This window comes from Triticum urartu, chromosome 5 (assembly GCF_003073215.2).
Source record: "Triticum urartu cultivar G1812 chromosome 5, Tu2.1, whole genome shotgun sequence".
In the NCBI taxonomy this organism is placed as follows: domain Eukaryota; kingdom Viridiplantae; phylum Streptophyta; class Magnoliopsida; order Poales; family Poaceae; genus Triticum; species Triticum urartu.
The window spans coordinates 657,141,974-657,150,934 of record NC_053026.1 but is presented as its reverse complement, the minus strand read 5'-3'; the positions used below and the strand labels follow the sequence as shown (position 1 = coordinate 657,150,934).

Here is an 8,961-nt window from a genome sequence, read left to right as displayed (position 1 = left end):
CATCGGAGAGGCTATGATGATGTAGAAGCCCTCCGTGATGACGGCCCTCTTCCGGCGGAGCTCCGGAATAGGCCCTAAGATGGGATCTCGTGGATACAGAAAGTTGCGGCGGTGGAATTAGGTTTTTGGCTCCTCTTCTGATCGTTTGGGGGTACGTAGGTATATATAGGAGGAAGAAGTACGCCGGAGGAGCACCGAGGGGCCAACGAGGCAGGGGGGCGCGCGCCCCCACCCTCGTGACCGCCTCTTTTGTTCCTTGGAGCAGGGTCCAAGTCTCCTGGATCACGTTCGGTGAGAAAATCACGTTCGCGAAGGTTTTATTCCGTTTGGACTCCGTTTGATATTCCGTTTCTTCGAAACACTGAAATAGGCAAAAAACAGCAATTCTGGGCTGGGCCTCCGGTTAATAGGTTAGTCCCAAAAATAATATAAAAGTGGAAAATAAAGACCAATATAGTCCAAAACAATAGATAATATAGCATGGAGCAATCAAAAATTATAGATACGTTGGAGACGTATCAGGAAGCTTGTTAAGAAAAATGCATTCATAGTTCCTAAGACAACCAGAACTGATGAAAAGCAAATGTAAGCTTATAAAACTATAGAAATTGGGAAGCGTATAAAAATATGAAAAAAATTAGTTAAAATAATGCTATTTCTAACAAAAACATGAAGGGTGAACTACATAGGTATGCTGCAATCGCCTAACACATATATTGTCAATAAAAAGTCTAGTGTAGAAAATTAACTTATGACCAACATGTATTAATTGATGGTGTGGCAATGCTGTGTGCATAGATTAGTGCAAAAAAAACTTATAACTTACATGCATGACTTGCTTATCTGGCATGGTGGCATGGCTATGAAAAATAGATAATAGTTTGTAGCTATTTAGGAATAGAGGGTGTGTTCAATTTTTTATTGAGTGCATATGCGCATCTGCCCATATTTGCACACATATAAACACATCGCATTATACTTGGCACACTTCAAATTAAGAAGCTAGGCAGCATTTGCACACATTGCACACATATCACTATACATCACACATTCAAAGATACCACCACAAGAAAGTAAAAGGGGAGCTCACCACGGGTCTGGGCGAGGGGGCTTTGGCGAGGACTACCGTCTGGGTGAGCCAAGAAGAGGATGGCAAGCTCAGAGGTGGGGGCAAATGGGTAAGCGTCAGTGGGGAAGCTCGACAGTCGGTGATGGAGTAGTTGTGTGCCTCGGGTTTGCATCACAAGGGCGAAAATGGAGAGAGAGAGAGAGAGAGAGCATGGCGGAGGGGCAATCTACGCAATCCTTGAAGGAAATATGCCCTAGAGGCAATAATAAAGTTGTTATTTATATTTCCTTATATCATGATAAATGTTTATTATTCATGCTAGAATTGTATTAACCGGAAACTTAGTACATGTGTGAATACATAGACAAAATAGAGTGTCCCTAGTAAGCCTCTACTTGACTAGCGTGTTAATCAAAGATGGTTAAGTTTCCTGACCATAGACATGTGTTGTCATTTGATGAACGAGATCACAACATTAGAGAATGATGTGATGGACAAGACCCATCCGTTAGTTTAGCATAATGATCGTTAAGTTTTATTGCTATTGCTTTCTTCATGACTTATACATATTCCTCTGACTATGAGATTATGCAACTCCCGAATACCGAAGGAACACCTTGTGTGCTATCAAACGTCACAACATAACTGGGTGATTATAAAGATGCTCTACAGGTGTCTCTAAAGGTGTTTGTTGGGTTGGCATAGATCGAGATTATGATTTGTCACTCCGAGTATCGGAGAGGTATCTCTGGGTCCTCTTGGTAATGCACATCACTATAAGCCTTGCAAGCAATGTGACTAATGAGTTAGTTACGGAATGATGCATTACGGAATGAGTAAAGAGACTTGCCAGTAACGATATTGAACTAGGTATGATGATACCGACGATCGAATCTCGGGGAAGTAGCATACCAATGACAAAGGAAATAACGTATGTTGTTATTGCGGTTTGACCGATAAAGATCTTCGTAGAATATGTAGGAACCAATATGAGCATCCAAGTTCCACTATTGGTTATTGACCGGAAATGTGTCTCGGTCATGTCTACATAGTTCTCGAACCCGTAGGGTCCGCACGCTTAATGTTCGATGACAATTTGTATTATGAGTTATGTATTTTGGTGACCGAAGTTTGTTTGGAGTCCTGGATGAGATCACGGATGTGACGAGGAGTCTCGAAATGGTCGAGAGGTAAAGATTGATATATTGGAACGTAGTATTCGGACACCGGAAGGGTTCCGGAGTGTAACGGGTACATACCGGAGTACCGGAGGGGTTACCGAAAACCCCCGAGGAAAGATATGGGCCATAGGAGGGAGGCTAACCAGCCCACAAGGGGCTGGTGCGCCCCCCACAAGGGAGGAGGCCGAATTGGTTTAGGGAAGGGGGCGCCACCCCCCTTTCCTTCTCCTACTCCCTCTCCTTCCCCCTTTCCACCTCCATGAGAAGGAAAAGAGGGGGGGGGGAGGGGGGCGAATCCTACTAGGACTAGGAGTCCTAGTAGGACTCCCCCCTTATGGTGCGCCCCTAGGGCCGGCCTCCTCCCTCTCCCTCCTTTATATACGTGGGTAGGGCACCCCTTGGAGACACACCAATTTTTCCAAGCCGTGTGCGGCGTCTCTCTCCATGGTTTACTCTTCCGGTCATATTCACGAGTGCTTAAGCGAAGCCCTGCGCGGATCACATCACCATCACCGCCACCATGCCGTCGTGCTGACGGAACTCTCCCTTGACCCTCTGCTGGATCAAGAGTTCGAGTGACGTCATCGAGCTGAACGTTTGCTGAACTCGGAGGTGTCGTACGTTCGGTACTAGATCGGTTGGATCGTGAAGACGTTCGACTACATCAACCGCGTTAACCTAACGCTTTCGCTTTCGGTCTACGAGAGTACGTGGACACACTCTCCCCCTCTCGTTGCTATGCATCTCCTAGATAGATCTTGCGTGATTGTAGGATTATTTTTTTGAAATTGCATGCTACGTTCCCCAACAATCCTACCTAGCCTACCTAACTAAATACCCCTGAATTTCACTATCTTGATGTAGATCCCCAATGAGGCATTACAGGCGTGGCCACCACTGCAATGGGTGGGTGGCGGTGTTTGTGGTCCTCTCACTGACATTCTTCCACAAAGTCGCGACAATGTTGCTCTGTCATGATACCAATCTTGATCTACTTATCATCACGAGCAACACCTATGTAGCGAAGGTGAAGATTTCAACCACAGGGCGGCATCACCCTATAGGTTGACACTCTAGAAGAAGGCCACAATAGAGAAACACCATACGGGGGCAGAGCAGAGAAGCAAAGGATGGAGAGGTGGTGGTGGCACCGTCCGTGCCCCAAACATAGTCGTGTTCGCCTCCCTTTGTCGCCTTCAGGAAAAGCAAGTACACCCTTATGTTATTTCCCATTAAGTTTTTTCTCATCTTAGTTATGAAGGAGACAATACTAATTGCATGTTGTATACCATCTTCTCAATTTTTCCAAGAGTTTAGAAGGAATTGCAACAACATATCAAGTGTTACTGTCCTTTGACTGTTTACGGTGGTGTGTACGAGTTTGGAGCATCTTGCTAGTGATGTTTTTATCGACATGGGTGGCGGCATAATGTATGTACTCCCTCCATCCAAATATATATGGTCTAATACATGTTTCGAGGTTACCTTTGACCATTGATAAAATTGTTAATATAAGAGATGTACGATATAAATTAGGAACTCATTTTATATACAAATTTGACGGTATGCTCCGTGTAACATGCATGCCATATATTATTGATCTAACATGTGGTAAAACTTAACCTTGAAAACATATTATGCTCTATATTTTTCTATTGGAGGGAGTATAGGCTTTCCACTCCATACATCTAGGCATAGTCACGGTCTTGTTTGACTTTGCTTTTACCGGCGTAGTACTTTGTACGAGTTTGCATTGGTTGTACTATATGACTTTACTCATTAGCTTGTATCACCTTGATGCCATATTATGTGTCAATAAAAACCATTATATATCAAAAAAAACTCTCCTCACATCTTCCGACATCACTTTTGGGGGATTCTCAGAATTATAAGGCTGGCTGTAATGAGGAGTATCATATAGTAGTATCATGCATATGATATTAGTGTATGTTACTATCTCCTAATGCATAGTATCATATATTAGTATCATGTAGCACTTTATTTATTGTCATGCATGACACAAAGTAGCATAGCATTTATTATGATACAGTATCATGATATGATACTACATCCTCTTTTTCTTCATTTAGTGCTATGACACATCATCAAAATTGCCTAGTTGACATGCATGATACTAACTATGATACTGTCATTACGATCAGCCGGGGAGATTATTATTAATTAGGTTGCTTATTGCTACTCAATAAAGAGAAGTTAGATGCATTTATTTGTCTATCTCTCTCGTTCTTTACTTCAACACAACCAAAGGAAATGGATGTGGACGGAAGTACTACACCGAGCGAGGCAGCAGGCAGCCATCATTGACGAACTACCCCGCTGACCCTCTACCCACTGGGTTTCAATGCAGAACGTCCATAGGTGCAGCCATGCATGCATGCATGCATCAACCTTTTGCTGACCGTAGTCAAGTCGAACTAGTAGTGCAAATGCAATTCAGTCACAGGGTGTTCAACTGATAATTGCACAGGACGAGAGCGATTGATAATGCTCTTAGACTAGTCATAGTGGGAGTAACTTAGACTATCCACAATGGAAGTAATATAGGTAGTAACATCATACATGTTTAGATAAAATGGATGATGTAGCAAGCAATAAATGAAGAAAGAGAGGCATGTGGTAACATAGCTAATTACCACTAGTATGAGTAACATCACACATATTAAGGCAAGATGAGTCTATGGCCTAATAAATGAAGTGTTGTATGTTACTACACATATGTTACTACCCACTATAGAGGTAGTAACATAGAGTAGCTAGTAACATAGCGTATTTCGAGAAAATTCTGCTTATGTGGCAAGTAATTAATGAGAGGTGATAACATAATATGTTACTGTAACATAGCGCTTTCCAATACAAGATGAGTCTACGAGCTAATAAATGAAGCCATCTATAATACTACTAGTATGTTACTTTGCATTATGAAGGTGGACTTGCAAACATGTTTATGTGACAGATAATTAAAGAAGCGAGATGGTTATATATAAATGTGATGCTACTATGTGTCATGCATAGCAATAAATGAGACCACATATTATACTAATTTATGATACTATGCACTATACTCCCTTCGTTTAGGTATGCAAGTCACCTTATAAAAACCAAATAATCCCAAAACACTTAGGCACGGTACATTAACTTCCTCCTCGTTTCTTGTTTTGTGACATATCAATCAATAAAAGATGTGGACCGTGCATGTTTTCAATGACTTGAAACTATCAAACATGATATACAGTGGTTAGTTCATTACATGCAATGCTATTAATTAACAAAAAGGTTAAGTTTTCTCGTTTTCCTCTCTGCTTTGGTCACCTAGACCGAGGGAGTAGAGTAAGTTACTCCTCACTATGACCAGCCTTAATCACCCATCTGCTCTATGGCCGCGTATTCGGACGGTGCATGGCCAGGCCAACTATAAATACCCGAGGAGTTCCAGCACCCCTCTCCTCACCACCATCTTTTTCCATTCCCATCACACAACGTACACCTCTGCGACCGCAATAGCGAGAGGGAAGAGTAGATCGGCGGCCATGGCGATGAGGAAGGAGGTCCTCCTGGCAGCCATGATGCTGCCGCTGGTGGTGGCGGAGCGCGTGCCGCGTGCGAGATGGGGCAGCTGACGGTGTGCATGCCGGCGATCACCACCGGTGCCAAGCCGAGCGGCGCGTGCGCGCGTGCTGCTCCAACCTGCGCGCGCAGCAGGGGTGCTTCTGCCAGTACGCCAAGGACCCCTCCCTCGGCCGCTACATCACCAGTCCCCACGCGCGCGAGACCCTCGTCTCCTGCGGCCTCGCCGTCCCGCACTGCTAGGCGCCAGGCCGCCTAGCGAGTATGTATGGCTCAGCTATAGCTACGTCCGCCGTCCATCAGATGAGAATATAGCTAGCCTAGCTGGTGAGTGCGTGATGCGTTCATGCCGCATGCATGCATGTTCCTGTTCGATGGATGATGATGGAATAAAATAAAAGATGTTGGGTTATGATGATGGAATAAAACGACCCGACTTTTGTTAACTTCATTCTCCTCTGCTTCCTCTGTCCGCGGTCACTTGCTGTAAGCTTTTCAACCAAAATTACTACGATCGAGTTTTGTAGACACAAATAAGCCACTGGTGATTGCCTGATACTCCTACATTGCAACAGCTAACATGACATGCTCTACAAGCTAGTAACTGCCTGCTGCTACTACTGTCGCTTTCGACGGGATTGCTTGTGTGTATATGCGATGTGTGGTGTGGCTTTAAACACTGTGGCGCGTACTCATGTGCGTTGAATTCATTTATCAACCACCAATCAAGTTCAGCTCCATACAATCAAGCCGGCACTTCTTTTCTGAAAAGGGCAAAAGATTTGACACCTTCATTAATTAACAAGGATTTTAACAAAGTCACTAGCCCAAAGGCGAAACGAGAGCCTACTCTCCCGAGCGTAATATCACACAAGTGTTGAGCCTCGGCTAGGGCAAAAGATTTGACACCTTCATTAATTAACAAGGATTTTAACAAAGTCACTAGCCCAAAGGCGAAACGAGAGCCTACTCTCCCGAGCGTAATATCACACAAGTGTTGAGCCTCGGCTAGGGCAAAAGATTTGACACCTTCATTAATTAACAAGGATTTTAACAAAGTCACTAGCCCAAAGGCGAAACGAGAGCCTACTCTCCCGAGCGTAATATCACACAAGTGTTGAGCCTCGGCTAGGGCAAAAGATTTGACACCTTCATTAATTAACAAGGATTTTAACAAAGTCACTAGCCCAAAGGCGAAACGAGAGCCTACTCTCCCGAGCGTAATATCACACAAGTGTTGAGCCTCGGCTAGGGCAAAAGATTTGACACCTTCATTAATTAACAAGGATTTTAACAAAGTCACTAGCCCAAAGGCGAAACGAGAGCCTACTCTCCCGAGCGTAATATCACACAAGTGTTGAGCCTCGGCTAGGGCAAAAGATTTGACACCTTCATTAATTAACAAGGATTTTAACAAAGTCACTAGCCCAAAGGCGAAACGAGAGCCTACTCTCCCGAGCGTAATATCACACAAGTGTTGAGCCTCGGCTAGGGCAAAAGATTTGACACCTTCATTAATTAACAAGGATTTTAACAAAGTCACTAGCCCAAAGGCGAAACGAGAGCCTACTCTCCCGAGCGTAATATCACACAAGTGTTGAGCCTCGGCTAGGGCAAAAGATTTGACACCTTCATTAATTAACAAGGATTTTAACAAAGTCACTAGCCCAAAGGCGAAACGAGAGCCTACTCTCCCGAGCGTAATATCACACAAGTGTTGAGCCTCGGCTACCATATATACAACTCCACGCTTCGTCTCGGATCTTGTGGATGATGATGTGAGTGTTGAAATACTTTGTAATAGGATAGGACTAGAGGTTTAAACTCCTGGAAACCTATTCTATCTCTTCTTTAGTTTCTCCCTCTCGTTACCGACCTTCTCTGTAAACTCTCGATCAAATTCTTGATCGATCTACTTGTAAGCCACGGCATCATCTGTATAAATAAAACTGCGGCTCAAAAAAAGGGTTCTACGCTTCCCAAGTTATTTTACATGGTAATCAGAGCATCTTCTTCCCAGAGATCGAAAGAGGATCGCATCTAGTTCTACCCCATCGTAAACTTCTGAAACCCATCGCCACTTTCGCCATGACCTCCGCCTCCACCCAATCCAGCACCATGAGTGCCCTTACCACATCCGTTTCATCAACCTCCACCTTCGCCCCTTCCTCCTCCAGCTCGTCCTATCCCATGTCCATCGGACCCCCAACCCAGGAGAAGCTCACGAGGCAAAACTACCTCATGTGGAAGGCTATTGTGCTGCCCCAAATCAAGGGCGCGCAGATGGGCCACCACCTTGATCCGGAGAGCCAAGCGCCGCCGGAGACACTCACCATCACCAATGATGGGAAAGAGGAGCAGATTGCGAACTACGCCCGCGTCCTCTGGTATGCACAACAACAGCAAGTCCAAGGTTTTCTGATGGGTTCCTTGTCTCGCGAGATCCTTGTGCAGGTGGTCACCCTTCAGACGCCGGCAGAGGTATGGGCAGCGATCCATGCCATGTTTTCTGCCCAAAATCAAGCTCAAGCCATAAACACAAGGATTGAGCTCACCAATCTAAAAAAAGGAAACTTGACGATGTCAGAGTACCTAGTCAAGATCAAGTCGCTGACAGATGAGATCGCGTGCACTGGAGTGGCGATGCAAAACGGGGAAATTGTTTCGCAGGTTCTGGCCGGCCTCAACCTCGACTACAACCCGGTCGTGTCGGCCCTTGCTGCGTGGGTGGAGCCTGTCACCGTCCAAGAGCTATACACGCAGCTGTTAAGTTTTGATGCGCGCCTCAATCTTCTTCACGGAACCAACATACGGCAGTCTTCTGCCAACGCCGCCTCGCGAGGTCGCGGGTCTGCTCGTGGGCGCGGTCGCGGGAACAGCAGCGGCGGGCGTGGCCGTGGCAATGGCCAAGGGGCGCGTCCAAACGAAGGTGGCTACAACAACACTTCTTCTTCCTCTTGTTCTGGAGGGGGCGGCTACAGCAACAACCACGTCCCCTCTGGATCCTCCTCTCAAGGACGTGTTCGATGTCAACTCTGCAAAAAGGCAGGCCATGAGGTCATGGATTGTTGGCACCGTTATGATGAGGACTATGTTCCCGATGCTCGTCTTGTTGCAGCTGCGATT

At 45.3% G+C, this 8,961-nt stretch overlaps 2 pseudogenes; both read left to right on the top strand.

Annotated features, from left to right (window-relative positions):
- Positions 1-5,751: 5,751 nt before the first annotated feature.
- LOC125506554 lies at positions 5,752-6,124 on the top strand (annotated as a pseudogene).
- A 2,351-nt stretch (positions 6,125-8,475) lies between these two features.
- Positions 8,476-8,614, top strand: LOC125511850 (annotated as a pseudogene).
- The last annotated feature ends 347 nt before the right edge of the window (positions 8,615-8,961 follow it).